The sequence below is a fragment of the Symphalangus syndactylus genome, chromosome 4 (assembly GCF_028878055.3).
Source record: "Symphalangus syndactylus isolate Jambi chromosome 4, NHGRI_mSymSyn1-v2.1_pri, whole genome shotgun sequence".
Taxonomy (NCBI): domain Eukaryota; kingdom Metazoa; phylum Chordata; class Mammalia; order Primates; family Hylobatidae; genus Symphalangus; species Symphalangus syndactylus.
Genome location: NC_072426.2, coordinates 24,227,881 through 24,248,317, shown reverse-complemented (window position 1 = coordinate 24,248,317; position 20,437 = coordinate 24,227,881). Strand labels below are relative to the sequence as shown.

Genomic DNA, 20,437 nt, shown 5'->3' with positions numbered 1-20,437 from the left:
TCTGTGGTCTGTATCATGTGTCTGCCAAGTGCAACCCCCCATGAAGATTTTCTTGTGAATTTGCAGATGTTAGTGTGTTGAAATTGAATGGAGAAGAGTCCCTCTTATCTCTGTATATTCCTGGGAATTGAAACGGATGGCGGTCCCTCTTCCCAACATTGAAATCAGCCTTGGCTTCTTCAGGAAAATTTTGTAACTATGACAAATATATATATATATATATATATATATATATATATATATATATATTTAAAATTTTCATTTTAAGGCCAAAGTTCTAGAAACCTAGACATGTGTCAGCTGCAAAAAGTATCCAGTATCCACCAAGATAAATGGTCTTGGCTTTGCTGGCTATTGCATGGCATGATGACCTCGTGTTCCCTGCCCTAAATGAGTAAATTAACCTCAGCTAGGAGAAAAAATCTTAGCTACAAAACCAAAGGCCAAAGTCCAAAGGACTCGTCAGCTTCATCAGTAGAAAGTGAGGATAGCTCAACACAAATCCATCACTGAAAGCAATGCAACCAAGGCAGGGGCGAGGTTGGTGGGGGCGGGGAGGAATCAACTTCTCTAATGACAGATAAGGCTGTGCTTCACTTCCACATGGCCTCAAGGTGGCAGTGTTTCTCCTGGTACTAAAATTTGCTCCAGCTTGTATAAAAAAGACTTATTCCCTAGGGAAACAATGTCTGTCATTTCACATTTTGGTTCATTTTTTTTTCCCCAACAGAGAAACAGGCCAGCATGGGATAAGGCAAGGATTAAATGTGAAATCAGGTAGTCCAGGTTCTAATTCTAGCTCTGCCGTGAACTAACTGTGTAACTTTGGATTTACCATATCTGAGTTTCAATTTGCTCATCCACAAAATGAAGATACATCTCGCCTGCTCTTCTTATAATTGTCAGGCACAATAATAAACTATATATGCAAGTGTGATCAATTATAATGTACTATAACACTGGTTCTTAACTTTTAATATAAGAATCACATGAGGAAATTTTAAAAATACACACCCTCATGGCTCAGCTTCTAAAGATGTTTCAAGAAGTCCAGGCCTATGCCTGAGAGTTTGTATACTACTACATATTCATTTGCAGGTATCAAGATGATGAAGGCCCAGGGACCACAATTTGAGAAACTACACTATGCAAATACATACCAGTAGAAAGTGAGAGGTTAAGGCACAAAAGTTTCTCTTACCTTTTCATGTAATGGTATTTATTTTTCTCTATTTTGAGTAAAAGTCTTACAAACACTCCACTACCCTTAGATTAACTGAGGGCAGAAGTCTATATTTTATTCACCTCCTTATGTTCACAGCAATTGTTAGGATGTTAATTGGATAATAATCAGATAACAATGGTTATCTGAATCTTTAATGGAGGTAATCTGTAGAGCATCCCTAGCAATGTCACTCCATTTATAGGGATATTTGGTGATAGGACCTGGTAGACTCAATAGAATTGACCTGAGCTTTGCCTTTGTACCCCCATGGGCTCATTTTTGTCACCTAATATGTGATCAGTGCCATTTAGCAATTGCTGAATCATGGGCTTCACTCTGCTGAAACAGTTGTGCAGGAAATTTAGCAATCAGGTTCCATAAACCTCCCGGAGTTTTCTGTCACTACGGTTATCACAGATCACCAGGGCTTTTCAACCAGCACTGGCAGCATTTTCAGGGTCTTTAAGAGAGACTTAGCCCCCTTACTCCTCAGACAGTGCTCCCTGCTGAGCTGTTGCTCTAAGAGAGAGTCGAGTTCAAAGGTGAATATAGCAGGAGAGATGTGCAGTCTAGCACCTTGGGCCTGTGGCCAGGGTGCAATAGCTCGAATGTGATATCCCCAGCACCTAAATGTGGATATTCAAATCTCCTCTTACGTAACAGCAAAGAAGACTATTAGCAAAGTTGTCAGAGGCAGCTACAGAAACTTGCTGTATTCAAATTTCACATTGATAGAGAAAGGAAAGTGCTTAAATTGAACCATGGGCTTTTAAATCTTTCAGCAAATATTTATTGAGCAACAATTATTTTTCAGCAGGAACCATTCTAGGCCTTTAATTAAAATGTGAGTAAAATATCCAAAGACTCTGCTATCGTGAGGCTGAGATTCCAGCAGCAGGAGATGGAAAAATAATAAACATAATGATTGCATAAAATATGTTAGGAAGGGATATATGATCTGGTAAGTAATGCGGGTATGGGAGATTGGGGAGAAGTCAGTGAGGGGAAGAAGCAAGGTGTATTATTAAATAGAATGGTGAGGAGAGGCCTCTGTGAGATTGGAACAAAGACTTGAAGAAGAGTTGTCCAAACAGAGAAAATAACTAGAGCAAGGGTCTAGGGCCAGAGCATGCCAGGCACTCAGGAGGCATAGCAAGTGCAGCTTCAGTGGATGAGCTCAGGGAGATCACGGGAATCCAGACCACATAGACTTGGTCCTACTGAAGGACAAGGACTTTGCTGAAGGTATCTTTGTATCCTCAAGGACGAATATTGTGTTTCGCATGCACCAGATGCTCAAATGGATTGGCCTCAGGATAGGATAAAGCCTTGGGGGAGGTTGTGCCACAGGAAAGAGCTGAAGGGCTAGCCTTCAGGGAAAGGGCACCCCTTTGGGAAAAGAGATAATTCACGAGAAGTGGGTATGGTATGCATGCTGGACTCAATTGCAGTGTGGAGAGCTGCAGAAGAGCATTTGCTGAATTAGTGGGACCCTAAATCAGTATGGGGAAAGGTCCCCGCTGCAGCACTTTCTACACCCCATCCTCCCATATTCTACTTGTGCCTGTGACCTTTTCTCCACCCCGCCCCCTGCCCACTCAGCACTCAACTGACCTATGCATAACACCTTAGTCATCCTTTCACTGAGAAAGGACTTTCTTGAGAACTTGGAATGCGGAAAGTCCCTTTCTCCTTTTCCCCTTTTTGTTTTCAATTGAGATGAAAATCACATAACAATGAACCATTTTAAAGTATACAATTTAGTTGCATTTAGCACACTCACAATGTTGTGCAATCACCACTTCCATCTAGTGCCAAAACATTTTCATCACCTCAAAAGAAAATCCATTAAGCAGTCACTCCCCACCCCTCCCTCTCCTCAGTCCCTGGAAACCACTAATCTGATTTCTGTCTTAATGAGATGAACTCTTCCAGATATTTTATGTAAATAGAATCATATTCTGTGTAGCCTTGTGCATCCAGTTTCATTCATGGAAATGCGTTTCTTAACTCTAAAAACAATCCAGTAAAGATGCAAATTTTAATTACTGCATAGTCAGAAAGGTAATGCAATGGCAGCTAGTTATGTCTGATGGCAGCAGTCCAAGGCTTTCAAGATTTCTTCAGCTTCTGAAGGTGACATGAGGAAAATGAAATGTACATAATGCTTGCCAGACTTCTATTTCCTAGAGCCAGTAAGCTTTGGATAAAGATCCAGAATATGGACGACATCAGTAATAGCTCTGATAGATCACCTCACAGCCTTACCTCATGTTCTGCCCTTAACTGTCAATAACAGCAAGTGTCAGAACAGGTAAATTTACTGTGCTGGTTTTCTGTGGCGGGTGGGAGTGAAGAGAGGTTTGAGGTTGTCTTATTCTTCAGTTTGTGGTATATTATCATCAGTCCATGCAAGAACACTTGAAAACATTTTTTCATTTATGTATTTTATTCCCAGACTCCACTTCTATTGGCATTCCTAATAGGTAGCCATTCTAATGTATTTAAAATGCACCTTTCTTTTTGCGTGTAGTAATGTGAACTATTTATTGCTGTCTTGTGTACTTAAATTTTTTTTTTATTTTTTTTTTTATTTTTTATTATATTTTAGGGTTTTAGGGTACATGTGCACAATGTGCAGGTTTATTACATATGTATCCATGTGCCATGTTGATTTCCTGCACCCATTAACTCGTCATTTAGCATTAGGTGTATCTCCTAATGCTGTCCCTCCCCCCTCCCCCCACCCCACAACAGTCCCCGGAGCGTTATGTTCCCCTTCTTGTGTCCATGAGTTCTCATTGTTCAATTCCCACCTATGAGTGAGAACATGCGGTGTTTGGTTTTTTGTCCTTGCGATAGTTTACTGAAAATGATGTTTTCCAGTTTCATCCATGTCCCTAGAAAGGACACGAACTCATCATTTTTTATGGCTGCATAGTATTCCATGGTGTATATGTGCCACATTTTCTTAATCCAGTCTATCGTTGTTGGACATTTGGGTTGGTTCCAACTCTTTGCTATTGTGAATAATGCCGCAATAAACATACGTGTGCATGTGTCTTTATAGCAGCATGATTTATAGTCCTTTGGGTATATACCCAGTAATGGGATGGCTGGGTCAAATGGTATTTCTAGTTCTAGATCCCTGAGGAATCGCCACACTGACTTCCACAATGGTTGAACTAGTTTACAGTCCCACCAACAGTGTAAAAGTGTTCCTATTTCTCCACATCCTCTCCAGCACCTGTTGTTTCCTGATTTTTTAATGATGGTCATTCTAACTGGTGTGAGATGGTATCTCACTGTGGTTTTGATTTGCATTTCACTGATGGCCAGTGTTGAGGAGCATTTCTTCATGTGTTTTTTGGCTGCATAAATGTCTTCTTTTGAGAAGTGTCTGTTCAAGTCCTCTGCCCACTTTTTGATGGGGTTGTTTGTTTTTTTCTTGTAAATTTGTTTGAGTTCATTGTAGATTCTGGATATTAGCCCTTTGTCAGATGAGTAGGTTGCAAAAATTTTCTCCCATTCTGTAGGTTGCCTGTTCACTCTGATGATAGTTTCTTTTGCTGTGCAGAAGCTCTTTAGTTTAATGAGATCCCATTTGTCGATTTTGGCTTTTGTTGCCATTGCTTTTGGTGTTTTAGACATGAAGTCCTTGCCCACGCCTATGTCCTGAATGGTATTGCCTAGGTTTTCTTGTAGGATTTTAATGGTTTTAGGTCTAACATATAAGTCTTTAATCCATCTTGAATTAATTTTTGTATAAGGTGTAAGGAAGGGATCCAGTTTCAGCTTTCTACATATGGCTAGCCAGTTTTCCCAGCACCATTTATTAAATAGGGAATCCTTTCCCCATTTCTTGTTTTTGTCAGATAGCTACAACTATCTGATCTTTTTTTTTTTTTTGAGACGGAGTCTTGCTCTTGTTGCCCAGGCTGGAGTGCAGTGGCGCGATCTCGGCTCACCACAACCTCCACCTCCCAGGTTGATTGTATGTTAATATATCTCATGATATTTCCACTCAATATGATGTTTTGAAGATCAATCCATATATGTGTATAGTAAGTCAATAAACTTTTGTATATTAACCTGTATATATAATTCATATATTTGTATGTATCATGTATAGCACACACACGCATACACATATATCTAAATATGCATCATATATCATATATCATATGACATCATATACATCATATATATCACAGCACCTTGCACAAACTTGGTGTTAAATAAATTGTATCAACAGAAGGATCAAGTTTTGCTTTTCATGCCCACAAAATAGTTTCTTTCTAAACTAATCTAGCTTTTTGAACTGCAGGATAAATATAATACTATTATTCAAGGTAATAAAATCACTTCATACACACGCACGCACACACACACACACATATATATACATACACATATGTATGTATATGTGTATGTGTATGTATATATATGTGTGTGTGTGTATATATATATATATATATATATATACTGGAGGACAAGGACTTTGCTGAAGGCATCTTTGCATCCTCAAGGACGAATATTGTATTTTACATGTACTATATATATATATATATTCCATTTTGCAGTGGGTCTTATTACCCTCATTTTAAAGATAAAGAAACTGAGGCTCCAAGAAGATGACTTCGTACATATTCACACGTCTTTCTGCTGACAATTCAAACTGAATTCTTGTACTCCAGAGAGATTCCTAATATCATGAGTAATGTCATTTGTTGGAAATCGTGGTCATGCCTTCACTGGAAGCCTAATGAACTTTCACTGAACACCAACAGGCATCTGGCCTGAGATCTAGAGTTAGCTGAGTGGGTGCTTGTCCCTCACTCCGAGTCAGTTCTCAACTGATGCTTTTTTTAAGGTGAACAGACCAGGCTCAGGTCACCCAGGTACTTTCTGTGCCTCATACTGTCTTTCACAAACGTGTGGTGTGTGTGTGTGTGTGTGTGTGTGTGTATGTGTTGTGAAGTCCCTATTCTGTATTCCGTTTCAAGCTTACAAGATCCAGTGGTTTCTAACAAGAGCTACAGTGGCCCTGTTTGTTTCCAGGTGATTCTTTCTTGATGGCATTTGGCAATATGATTGAGACAGCAGCTCGCTGACTTTAGAAACATACGTACACACCTGTCATGTTACATTTTGTTAACTGAAAAAATATGTATTGAATATTTGTCCAACTACATCCTAGCACTCATCTAAATGCTGTGCATATAGCAATGTACTCAATGTTATTACCACAATGAGTTTATCTCATGATGAAAATATACAGCAGAAAATAAACATAATAATTAAATATTGTCTACTCTAATAAAGAATATCAAGAAAAAGTACAGATGCTATGAACTGATATAGCAAGAAAACCTTATTTAGACTGGGGCGTGGGTGGAAGATCAGGGAGAGGCTTCCTGAGGAAATGACCTATGTTTCCTTCCATATCTAAATGTATCTCTGTATAGACATGAATGGATAATCATGAAAACTTAAAGGTGACTATCTCCAGGCAGTGGAATTATGTGGGATTATTTTTTCCATATATATTTATATAATATGGGAGGAAGGTTTTTCTCAACCCTCTTAGGGTCCCTGAGAGAGCTGACACAGACAGATTAGCAGGAGAGAAGCATTACGAATTTATTTAACGTAAGTTTGATGTGACACAGAAGCCTTCAGAAATGAAGATTCAAAGACCTGTTGTTCCAGCCACTGGGGAGGCAGAGGAGGGGAGATCACTTGAGCCCAGGGGTTTGAGGCTGCAGTGAGCTATGATTGCAGCACTGCATTCCAGTCTGAGAGACAGAGCTAGACTCTGTCCTAAAGGAAAAAAAAAAGATCCAAAGACACAGGTAAACTTGTTTATTTTTAATGCTGGGTTTGATGAGGTGGATGGACATGAGCAAGTAGGATTGGACAACGGTGGTATGATCTAACGGGAGTAATTGAGAAGAACTTAGCAAACCCTGTTTGTTTAGATTCTTCTTGACATTTCTGTGTCTTTGAAGATAAGAATGCTTCTTTCCTCTGGGTATAGGGAAGGTACCTCTTGAATGAGGGTCTTATGACCTGCTTAAGGGGAGAAGGGCAGTGTAAGGTGAGAGTAACCCTCCTGCTTCTGCTATTTTTTCAAGTTCCAAGGTGCCATATTTTGGGGCAGAATGTCCTGAATCCCAACAATATCCACAAGAATTATATTTCAAAGGCATTTACTATGCAGATAAAGTACACAGGCATTTGTTGAAGGCACAATTGATTCAAATCTATAGGGGAATTACTCTGCTGATTTTGTGCCTTTGACTTTGTAGCATTGACTTACTCAGGAACTATTTGATACTTACAGAGGGACTTCGGAAATCTCAGATACTGCATTTTTCCCAAGGGACAGATTGCAAAATATTCATTACAAACTCAAATACAGTCAGCGTCTGCTGGACTCTAATAGAAGCTATCACACATGGCTAATTTTCCTGCAGCACCAAGAGCTGAACCTCCTTGATGAAGAAGCCACTCAAGTCAGAGCACCTATACCATGTGTGCATGCAAAGGAAGATGTTGAAGAGAGTTTGCACTACTTGGGAGCTTGCTGTCTAGTGGAAAAGCCAAGCCAAGCACATATAAACACATTCCGAGTGCACGTTGGTAGCATTCTTCAGCAACCCAGGATGGCAGGTTGGGCATCTTAACTGTGGTCATTTAACATACGGCACTGAGTGTGCATGAATTACTTGGTGGGAGGGATGTTTAAAATGTGGAGGACTGTACTCATGCCTGAGATTTTAATTCAGAGGTGCAGCACAGAGATCTAAATCCCTAATGTGTTCCCATTGATAATCCCTTGAGAAATAAGGAAACTGTAGATGGTCTTCAAGGGGCTTGGAATCCTCTAAAATTATATATTAAATTTGGCTTGCAAATAAATTTGTCTAGGAAGCAACGCCTTTTGTTCATCAGCTTTTTAAAATCCTTGTTGAAAATAAGTTAAAAATCACCACCAAGAAGAATAAATATTGCTGCACAATTACCAAGTGCCTGGCCCACAGCTGGACACTTTAGACACATTGTCTTATTCCAACAAAAACCCGTGAAGTCTATTTATGTCTCCATTTTACAAATTATGAAACTGAGGCTCAGAGAAGTTAAATATTTCTTCTTCTCCTGAAGCTCCCACCCACTCTAGTTATATAGCTCATAAGGTAAAGACAGAATTTGGACTTTAGTCTTTTTTTCTTCTATCTCTTTACTTTGTATGTGTGTGTGTGCATGTACACATGGTTAATTTCTTTAAAATGTTGTGCGTACATAATAGGAATATATATTTATGGGGTACATGAGATATTTTGATACAGGCATGTAATGCATAAAAATCATCACATCAGAATAAATGGGGTATTCATCACTTTAAGGATTTATGCTTTCTTTGTGTTACAAAAAATGAAATCATACTCTTTTAGTTGTTTTTAAATGTACAATAAATTATTGTTTGTAGCTATACTGTTGTGCTATCAAATAATAGATCTTATTTATTCTTTCTAAGTATAGTTTTGTACCCATTAACCAGCCGCACCTCTACCCCCCACCCCCAATACACTTCTCAGCCTCTGGTAACCATCATTCTACTTTCTATCTACATGAGTTCAATTATTTTCATTTTTTTAGCTACCACAAATAAGTGAGAACATGCAAAGTTTGTCTTTCCGTGCCTGGCTTATTTCACTTAACATAATGGCCTCCAGTTCCATCCATGTTGTTAAAAATGACAGGATCTCATTCCTTTATATGGATGAATAGCATTCCATTATGTATATGTGCCAATTTTCTTTATTCATTCATCTGTTAACGAACATTTAGGTTGCTTCCTAAATCCTAGCTATTGCAATTAACATGGGAGTGCAGATATCCCTTCAGTATAATGGTGTCCTCTCTTTTGAGTGTATACCTAGCAATAGGATTGCTAAATCATATGGCAGTTCTTTTTTTAGTTTTTTGAGGAAACTCTAAACTGTTCTTCATAGTGGTTGTTCTAATTTACATTCCCACCAACTCTGTATAAGGGTTCTTTTTCTCCATGTTTTCACCATCATTTGTTATTGCCTATCTTTTGGATAAAAGCAATTTTAGCTGGGGTGGATGATAACATACTGTAGTTTTGATTTGCATTTCTCTGATATTGAGCATAACTGTTTACCATTCGTATGTCTTATTTTGAGAAAAGTCTATTTATGTCTTATGCCCATTCTTTCATTGGATTATTAGATTTTTTCCTATAGAGTTGTTTGAGCTCATTATATATTCTGGTTATTAATCGTTTGTCAGATGGATAGTTTACACACATTTTCTCCCACTCTCTTGATTGCCTCTTCATTGACTGTTTCCTTTGCTGTGCAGATGCTTTTTAACTTGATGTGATCCCATTTGTCTATTTTTGCTTCAGTTGCCTGTGTTTTGGGGGCATTACTCAAGATACCTTTGTCCAGTTCAGTATGGTATAGAGTTTCCCCAATGTTTTCTTTTAGTAGTTTCATAGTTTGAGGTCTTATATTTATATTTTTAATCCATTTTGATTTGGTTTTTGTATATGGTGAGAAATATGGCTCTAGTTTCATTCTCCTGCTTATGGATAGCTGGTTTTCTCAGCACCATTTATGGAAGAGACTGTCCTTTTTTCATTGCATGTTCTTGGCACCTTTGTAAAAAATGAGTTCACTGTAGATACATGGATTTATTTCTGGGTTATCTATTCTGTTCCATTGGTCTACATGTCTTTTTTTATGCCAGTACCATGCTGTTCGGGTTACTGTAGCTCGGTAGTATAATGTGAAGTCAGATCATGTGATTCCTCTCATTTTGTGCTTTTTGCTCAGGATTACTTCACTATTCTGGGTCTTTTGTGGTTTCATATAAATTTTAGTATTATTTTTCTATTTATGTGAAGATATCATTGTCATTTTGATAGAGATTGCATTAAGTCTGTAGATTATTTCTTTGGGTAGTATAGACATTTTAACAATATTGATTCTTCTAATCCATGAACATGGAATATTTTTCTCTCTCTTTTCAGTATCCTCTTCAATTCCTTGCATCAGTGGTTTTTAGTTATCATTGTAGAGATATTTCACTTCTTTGGTTAATTCCTGGGTATTTTATTTTATTTTTAGCTACTAAATGAGACTACTTTTTTGTTTTTCAATTTGTTAGCTAATGGCATATCAAAATACTACTGATTATTGTATGTTGATTTTATATCCTGCAACTTTACTGAATTTCAGTTCTCATAGTTTGTGTGTGTGTGTATGAAGTCTTAGGTTTTTCTAAAAACAGGATCATATCATCTGCAAGCAAGGATAACTTGACTTCTTCCTTTTCAATTTGGAAGCCTTTTATTTCTTTCTCTTGTCCGATTGCTCTAGCTAGGACTTCCAGTACTAGGCTGAATAACAGTGGTGAAAGTGGGCATCCTTGTTGTGTTCCAGATCTTAGAGGAAAGGCTTTCAATTTTTCCCCACTTGATATGATACTAGTTGTGAGTCTGTTGTATATGGTTTTTATTATGTTGAGATATATTTGTTCTATACTCAGTTTTTTGAGGGTTTTTTCCATGAAGAGATGTTAAATTTTATCAAATGCTTTTTCAGCATCAGTTGAAATGATCATATGATTTTTGTCCTTTACTCTGTTGATAAGATGTATCACATTGATTTATTTGCATATGTTAATTATCCTTACATTCCTGGAATAAATCCCACCTGATCATAATGAATGATCATTTTAATGTGTTGTTGAATTTGGTTTCCTAGTATTTTATTGAGGACTTTTGCATCAATGTTCATCAGGGATGTTGGCCTATAGTTTTCTTTTTTTGATGTGCCTTTCTTTGGTTTTGGTATCAGAGTCATATTGGCCTCATATGATAAGTTGGAAAGTATTCCATCCTAGTCTATTTTTCACAATAGTCTGAGTAGGATTGGCACTAGTTTTTCTTTAAGTGTTCAGCTAAATTCAGCAGTAAAGCCATTAGCTTTTTATTTTTATTACAGGCTTCAATCTCATTACTTGTTATCTGCCTGTTCAGGTTTTGGATTCCTCATGGTTGAATTTTGGTAGGTTGTATGTACCTAGGAATTTCTCCATTTCCTCTAGATTTTCCAATTTATTGGAATATAGTTGCTCATAGCAGCCACGAACGATCCTTTGAATTTCTGCAGTATCAGTTGTAATGTTTCCTTTTTAATCTCTGATTTTATTTATTTAGGTCTCTTTGTTTCTTAGTCAGGATAAAGGTTTTTCAGTTTTGTTTATCTTTTCCAAAAACCAACTTTTTGTTTCATTGATTATTTGTATTTATTTGTTTCAATTTCATTTATTTCTGTTCCGACCTTCATTATTTCTTTTCTTCTACCAATTTTGTGTTTGGTTTGCTCTTGCTTTTCTATTTCTTTAAGATGCGTTGTTATATTGTTTATTTGATGTTTTTCTACTTTTTTTATGTAGGTGCTAATTGCTATAAACTTTCCTCTTAGTACTACTTTTACTGAATCCCATAGGTTTTGGTAGTTTTTGTTTCCATTTTCTTTTGTTTCAAGATATTTTTTAATTTCCTTCTTAATTTCTTCTTTGGCCCATTTGTCATTCAGGAGCATATTGTTTAATTTCCATGTTTGTGCAGTTTCCAAAACTCCTCTTGCTATTGATTTCTAGATTTATTTTATTTTGGCCAATGTTTTTGAACGTTTTAAGGCTTGTTTTATGGCCTACCATATGGTCTATCCTTGAGAATGATCCATGTGCTGAGAGGAAGAATGTGTGTTCTGCAGCCATTGGATGAAATGTTCTGTAAATATCTATCAGATCCATTTGGTATATAGTGCTGATTAAGGCCTATGTTACTTGGTTGATTTTCTGTCTGGATTATGTGTCCAATGCTAAAAGTGGCGTGTTGAAGTCTCCAGCTACTGTTGTATTGAGGTCTATTGTTCTCTTTAGCTCTAATAATATTTGCTTTATATATCTGTTGAGTGAATATATATTTAAAATTGTTACATCCTCTTGCTGAATTGACCACTTTATCATTATATGATGACCTTTTTTGTTTCTTTTTATACTTTTGGTCTTGGCATCTATTTTGTCTGATATCACTACAGCTACTCCGGCTCTTTTTTGAATTTCATTTGTGTGGGATATCTTTATGCATGACTATTCTATAGTTTTGCTTATCTTTTCCAAAAACCAAAAACTATTTCATAATCATGCAAAAAGACACGTGTGCATTTATAGGTAAAGTGTGTTTCTGGTAGGCAACAGATCATTAGGTCTTGCTTATTTATTCATTAACCCACTCTATGTCTTTTGATTAAAGGGTTGAGTACATTTACATTCAATGTTATTATTGATTGGTAAGGACTACTCCTGGCATTTTGTTATGTGTTTTATGGTTGTTTTGTGGTCTTCTCTTCCTTCCTTCTTTCCTTCCTTCCTGTCTTCTTTTTTTGTGAAGACAATTTTCTCAGCTGGTATGTTTTAATTTCTTGCTTTTTATTTTGTGTGTACCTGTTGTATGTTTTTTGATGTTAGGTTACCATGAGGCTTGTAAATAATATCTTATAACTTACACTATCTTATTACTTATACTATCTTTAAACTGATCACTTATAATTTATACTATCTTTAAACTGATGAGAACTTAACACTGATTGCATAAACAAAGAGAAAATAAAAACTCCACATATTAACTTCCTCCCCCTGCTTTTAAACTTTTTTGTTGTTTCTTTTTATATCTTATTATGTTGTGTATTTCTTGAAATGTTTCCGTAGTTATTTTTTATAGGTTCATCTTTTAGTATTCTACTCAAGATATGAGTAGCTTACACACTTCAGTTACAGTTTACAGTATTCTGTGTTTCATGTACTTACTATTACCAGTGAGTTTTGTACCTTCAGATGAGTTCTTAATGCCCATTAAGTACTTTTTCTTTCAGATTGAAGAACTATCTTTAGCTAGCACTTCTTGTAGGACAGGTCTGGTGTTGATGAAGATTCTTTGTAATTATTTCAGTCTCTTTGTTACATTTATCTGACAGGATTCTGAATTCCTTCTCTGTGTTACCTTGGAGTTCGTTGAGCTTCTTCAAAATAGCTATTTTAAATTCTCTGTCTGAAATGTCATAGATGTCTGTCTCTCCAGGATTGCTCTTGAGGTCTTATTTATACATTTGGTGAAATTATGTTTTCCTGGGTGGTCTTGATGCTTGTGGATGTTTGTTGGTGTCTGGGCATTGAGGACTTAGGTATTTGTTGCAGTGTTCACAGTCTGGGCTTTTTTGTACCCATCCTTCTTGGGAAGGCTTTCGAAGTATTTAAAGGGACTTGGGTGTTGTGATCTAAATCTTTGGTCACTGCAGCTGTATCTGTAACACTGTGGCTCTTGCAGACTCATAAATGTACTGCCTTGGTGGTTTGGGGTAAAATTCAGGATAATTGCCTGGTTTACCAACAATTATTCTTCTTCTCCTCTCTTACTTTCCCATTGATAAACAGTCCCTCTCTCTCTCTCTCTCTCTCTCTCTCTCTCTGGACCTGTGGGGGTGGGTGACACAGCACCCCTGTGGCCTCCATCCTTGGGACTCCACTGGGTCAGACCCAAAGCCAGCACAGCACTGGGACACATCCAAGACCTGCAGTGACAAATGCCTGGCTATTGCCTATGTTCACTTTAGGCCCAAGGGCTTTACAATCAGCAGGTGGCAAGACCAGCCAGGCTTGTGTCTTTCCCTTCAGGACAGTGAGTTCCTCCCAGCCCTAAGTGGATCTGGAGATACTCTCTGGAGCCAACGCCTGGAGACAGGAACCTTAGGAATCTACCTGGCACTCTATTCTACTCTGGCTGAGCTGGCACCTAAGCTGCAAGACAATGCCCTCCCCACTCTTCCCTACCCTTTCCTCAAGCAGGACTCCCCATGGCCACCACCACTCAGGCCCATGGCGAGTATTGCCTGGCAACGCCAATGTTCACTCAAGGCCCAAGGACTCTTCAGTCATTATTTGGTGAATGCTGCCAGGCCTGGAACTCTCTTTAGGGAAGTGGGCTCCCCTCTCGCCCAGGGCAGTTCCAGAAATGCCATCCAAGAACCAAAGCCAAAAGTTGGGGACCTCAGGAGTCCACCTGGTGCTCTACCCCGCTATGGCTAAGCTGGAACCCAAGCTGCAAGGCAAAGTCCCCTTTACCCTTCCCTCTCCTTTCCTCAAGCAGGAGTCTCTCCCTGTAGCCACCACAGCTGGATTGTGTTGGGTCACACCCTAAAGCCAGCACAGCTCTGAGTCTCACCCAAAGCCTGCAGTGAGTACTACCTAGCTACCATTGCTGATTATGGAATGCCCAAGTGCTCTTTAGTCAGCAGGTAATGAATTCTGCCAGGATTGCCTCATTCCTTTCAAGTCACTGGCTTCCCTTCTGGCACAAAGTACATCTGTAAATGTTGTCTTAGGATCTAGGGCCTGGACTCTGCCTGGTGCCGTATCCTACTGTAGCTTAGTTGGTATCCAAGTTATAAGACAAAGTCCTCTTTTCTCTCATTTCTCATCTCAAGCAAAGGGAAGGAATCTCTCCCATAGCTATGAGCTACACTTTTTGGGGTTGGGGAAGGGAAACACAAGCACTCCCTTGGCCACCTCAGCTGGTATCTCGCTAGGACGTGTGTTCCCAAAGTCCACTGTCTCTGAGCGAGCACAACACCAGAACTTGCCCAGGAATTGCAGTCCTTGTGGACTAGACTGGTTTTTAAGTTTATTATGACCCCGGGGAATTTAAGCTCACAGTAGCAGGGCTTGACAGAACTCAGGTTCCAATAGCTGGGATGGATGATTTGCCTCTGGCTAGGGCTGGACTAAATTCTTCCTCTGTATATGCTGGCTAAGTTCTGCCTGGTATCGCTTTTCGCTGTGACATGTCCACATTGGGCTCCAGTGCAAAATCTTACAATCATATACTCTCCCTTCCCCAAGTTCGCAGATTGAACTTGGCTCTGTGCCATGCAGCCACTGTAGGGAAATCAGGGAGGGGTGGTATAGGCAATTCAAGACTACCTTTATGCTCCTCTTCAGTGCCTCTTTCCTTAATTTGATGTCAAAACCAGGTGCTATGATTGCTAACCTGATTTTTGGTTCTTATAAAGGTGTTCTTATTTGTAGATAGTTGTTAAATTTGGCTCCTGTGAAGGAAATAATTGCTGGAGACTTTTATTTGACCATCTTGTTTTGCCTTTTCTGCATAACTTTTTAAAAACAAACAATTTTTTTTTCAACTTTTATTTTAGATGCAGGGGGTCTTTGTGTGGTTTGTTAGATGTGTAAATTGTGTATCACCATACTTTGGAGTACCAATGATTTCATCACCCAGGTAGTGAGCATAGTACCCAAAAGGTAGTTTTTTGAACCTCATCCTCCACCTACCCTCTTCCTCCACCTACCCTCTTCCTGTAAGTAGGCCTCAGTGTCTATTGTTCTCACCTTTGTGCCCATGTGTACTCGGTGTTTAGCTTCCACTTATAAGTGATAACATGTGGTATCTGGTTTTCTGTTCCTGTGTTAATTCACTTAGGATAATGGCCTCCAGCTGTGTGCATCTTGCTGGTAAGAACATGATTTTGCTTTTTCTGTGGTTGCATAGTATTATATGGCTGTATATGTGCCACATTTTCTTTTTCCAGCCTACCATTGATAGCTATATAGATTGAGTCCGTATATTTGCTATTGTGAATAGTGCTGCGATGAAGATATGAGTGCATGTATCTTTTTGGTAGAATAGATATATACTTTGGGTATATACTCAGTAATGGGATTGCTGGGTCAAATGGTAGTTTTGTTTTAAGTTCTTAGAGAAATTTCCAATCTGCTTTCAACAGTGGCTGAATTAATTTACAGTCCCACCAGCAATTTATAAGTATTTGCAACCTCGCCAACATCTGCTATTTTTTGACTTTTTTTTTTTTTTTTTTTTGAGATGGAGTCTCACTCTGTCACCCATGCTAGAGTGCAGTGGCGTGATCTCGGCTCACTGCAAACTCCGCCTCCCAGGTTCAAGCGATTCACCTGCCTCAGCCTCCCGAGTAGCTGGGATTATAGGCACCTGCCACCGCGCCCAGCTAATTTTTGTATTTTTAGTAGAGACAGGGTTTCACCATGTTGGCCAGGCTGGTCTTGAATTCCCGACCTCATGATCCACTGGCCTCGGCCTCCCAAAGTGCTGGGATTACAGGCGTGAGCCACCGTGCCCGGCCTGACTTTTTAATAATATCCATTCTGACTAGTGTGAGATGGTATCCCATTGTGGTTTTGATTTGCATTTCTCTGATGATTAGGGATCGAGAGCATTTTTTCGTGTTTGTTGGCTTCTTGTAAGTCTTCTTTTGAGAAGTGTCTGTTCATTTTCTTTGCCCATTTGTAATGGGGTTATTTGTTGTTGTTGGGTTTTTTGTTTTTTTTTTTGCTTGTAAATTTAAGTTCCTTATAGATTCTGGATATTAGACCTTTGTTGGATACATAGTTTGCAAGTATTTTCTCCTATTCTGTAGGTTGGATACATAGTTTGCAAGTATTTTCTCCTATTCTGTAGGTTGCCTATTTACTCTGTTGATAGTTTCTTTTGTTGTGCAGAAGCTCTTTAGTTTAATTAGGTCCTGCTTATGAATTTTTGGTTTTGCCGCAGTTGTTTTTGGAGTCTTTTTCATGAAATCTTTGCCAAGGCCTATGTACAGAATAGTACTTCCTAGGTATTCTTCTAGCATTTTTATAGTGTTGGGTTTTACACTTAATTTTTTAATCCATCTTGGCATAATTTTTGTATATGGTGAAAGGAAGGGATCCAGTTTCAATCTTCTGCATACAGTTAGCCAGTTATCTCAGCGTCGTTTATTGAATAGGGAGTTCTTTCCCCATTATTTGTTTTTGTCAACTTTGTCAAAGATCAGATGATTGTAGATGTATCACTTTATTTTTGGATTTTCTTTTCTTTTCCCTTGGTCTATGTGTCTGTTTTGTGCTGGTACCATGCTGTTTTGGTTACTGTAGTCTTGTATAGTTTGAAGTTGGGTAGTGTGATGCCTCTGGCTTTATTCTTTTTGCTTAGGATTGCTTTGGCTATTGGGCTGTTTTGTGTTCCATATAAATTTTAGAGTCTTTTTTTCTAATTCTGTGAAAAATGATGTAGATTGTTTGATAGAAATAACATTGTGATCACTTATTTACTTCAGTAGTATTTTGTAATTCTTGTTGTTGAGGTCTTTCATCTCCTTGGTTAGCTGTATTCCTGGATATTTTGTTCTTTTTAAGGCTATAGTAAGTGGAATTTTGTTCTTAATTTAGCTCTTGACTTGAATGTTATTGGTGTCTAGAAATGCTACTGGTTTTTGTACATTGATTTTATATCCTGAAAGTTTACCGAAGTTGTTTATCAGTTCTAGGACCCTTTGGGCAGAGACTATGGGATTTTCCAAGTATAAATCATATCATACATGAAGAGAGATAGTTTGACTTCCTCTCTTCCTATTTGCATGTCTTTTATTTCTTTCTTTTGCCTGATTGCTTTGGCTAGGAATTCCAGTACTATTTTGAATAGGAGTGATGAGATTGGAAATCCTTGTCTTATTCTGGAATGTGACCAGCTTTTGTCCATTCTGTATGAACATGATATTGGCTGTGAATTTGTCATGGATGGCTCTTATTATTTTGAGGTATGTTCCTTTGATGCTTAGTTTGTTGATGGTTTTAAACACAGAGGAATGTTGAATTTTATTGCAAGCCCTTTCGGTGTCTATTGAGATGATCATGTGGTTTTGGTTTTTTAGGTCTGTTTATGTAACGAATCACGTTTATTGATTTATGCATGTTGAACTAACATTGCTTTTCAGAAACAAAGCCTACTTACCATGGTGAATTAGCTTTTTGATGTGCTGCTGGATTTGGTATTTTTTTAGGATTTTTGTGTCTATATTCATCAGAGATATTGGCCTGAAGTTTTATTATTATTTTGTTGTTGTTGTGTCTCTGTCAAGTTTTGCTGTCAGAATGATACTGGCCTCACTGAATCAGTTAGGGAAGAGTCCATCCTCCTAGATTTTTTCAAATAACATCAGTCAGATTGATACTAGCCCTTCTTTGTACGTCTGGTAGAATTCAGCTGTGATTCGATTTGTTTCAGGGTTTTTTTGGTTGGTAGGTTTTTTATTAACAATTCAGTTTCAGGACTCATTATTGTTCTGTTGAGGATTTCAGTTTCTTCCTGATTCAACATTGTATGTAGTTTTTGGTATACCATTAGCTTCATAATTCTTTAATCACTACAGAAGCCAAGAATCATTGCATATGTAAAGTAACTCTTTTATTCATACTATGTAGATTCCTACCTACTTCATTTGGAGAAAATATATGAGAATGGGCAGGATGTTTTTGTTCAGTTTTCTGAGACATTAAATTTTAACATAGGAAGTATGTTATAATGTAGCCTATGAGAGGACAAAAGCATAGAAGTTTAACCCTCATAAACAACTTTTAGTTATCTACTAGATCAGTGTGACCTATAGAAAAACCTCAGGTGTTAGAACCAAGCAAACTGGGTTTGAATTATAGCCTCAACACTTACTAGCCATGTGGCCTTTGTCAACACATATTATGCCTCTGAACCTTAATGTCCTTATGTGTAAAACGTGTATAGGGTTGATGTGAAGATCAGGTGATATGTGTCAAACACTTAGTGTGATGCCTCCGGCAGTGAAAAAGAAGGATAAATTATGTATGGGACATGGACCTTATGACCCCTTCAGTTTCCTCCAACTCCACCTGTCTTCACAACTACTACCTCACCTGTCATACCCTAATTTCTCCTTAGTCCTCATTGTTCTGCTGCCTGAGAACACTCAGTAACTTTCCCTGAGTGTGTTGGATCTTTTGCCTTGGCTGACCACATGCACACTTGGAGTTTCTGGTTCTTACCATCAGTTCTGGTTTTAAATAAACACTACACAGGAAAGTTTGGGACCCAGCATCGCAAGATGTCACTGAAGAGACTGGATGATGCAACCCAGAAGTGCAGGGACATTATCTCCTTGTGGGACAAAAATTTGACCATTGGGAAACAGCAGTTGGGAAGAATCTTGGCAGAAAAATACTCTCTACATCCTGTTTTCTTACAGGATAGTTTCTCCTTCCCACCCAAAAGGAGAATATCCAATTAGACATGCCTTCTGAGCAATACTTGTGTATTTTCATCACTTGGCTTGGAGCAGTAGGCAGCATCATTTCAGAGCACATCCTTCCTGGTCAGGAATACTTAGACATGCATTTCAGAAGAGTTCAGGTCTACATAATATTGCCATCACTTCCCATCTTGGGCTAAGATGTTTTTATGCAGATTCTGGGCAAGAAATTGCTAAGGCCTGTGACACAAACTGATAAACTAATAGAAAACTCATTTCTTCATCACAGTGTTCCTGGAAACCTCTTTTGCAGAAGATTAGTCTCTCTGGAAAGCTGGAAATAGTAACATAGGGAAGAAACACAACCCAGCTGTGTGTTTCATCTTAATGAGGAACTATTTAACCTAGAAAACTCAAGCATCCTCACCTTCTTTTTCTCTCTCACCTTCCACATCCTATTTATTACCTATGCTGGTCAATGTAACTTATTAATACTTTCCCTGTTCTTTGTCTCATTATGGTTCAGACTCATCACTTTCCTGGACAAAATCCTCAGACCTTCTGATCTGCTAGCCTCCAATCTCACCCTACTTGAACCCTTTCTCCAAACTACTGTCAGGTCAGTCTTCCTAAAATATAAGGCAGATTCCTTTACCCCTCTACTCACAAATCCTCAATAATCCCTCACCGCCTTTTACAGAAAGCCTCAGGTTAAACTCATTCTATCACCATTCCCCAACCCCTGACCTCTGCTATTACAGAATAATTCCGAAACAGTGTAATAAATATTGCAGAGGGAAATGCTAAGTGCTATTCTCTGTTATTTATCATAACAGTATGTGCTCATGAATGGGATTAGTGCTCTTAATAAAAGAAACCTCAGAGAGCTCTCTCACCCTCCTTCCACCATGTGAGGGTGCAAGGAGAAGATGGTCATCTATGTACCAGGAAGCTGGTCTTCACCAAACCCTGAATCTGCTGGCCCCTTGATCTTGAACTTCCCAGCCTCTAGAACTGTAAGAAA

The 20,437-nt window shown here is 38.4% G+C and overlaps 1 protein-coding gene across 2 annotated transcripts in view; it reads right to left on the bottom strand.

The window, feature by feature from the left end:
* Positions 1–20,437, bottom strand: part of ACTA2 (actin alpha 2, smooth muscle) — a 276,535-nt gene that overhangs the window by 88,899 nt on the left and 167,199 nt on the right. The window lies entirely within an intron of this gene.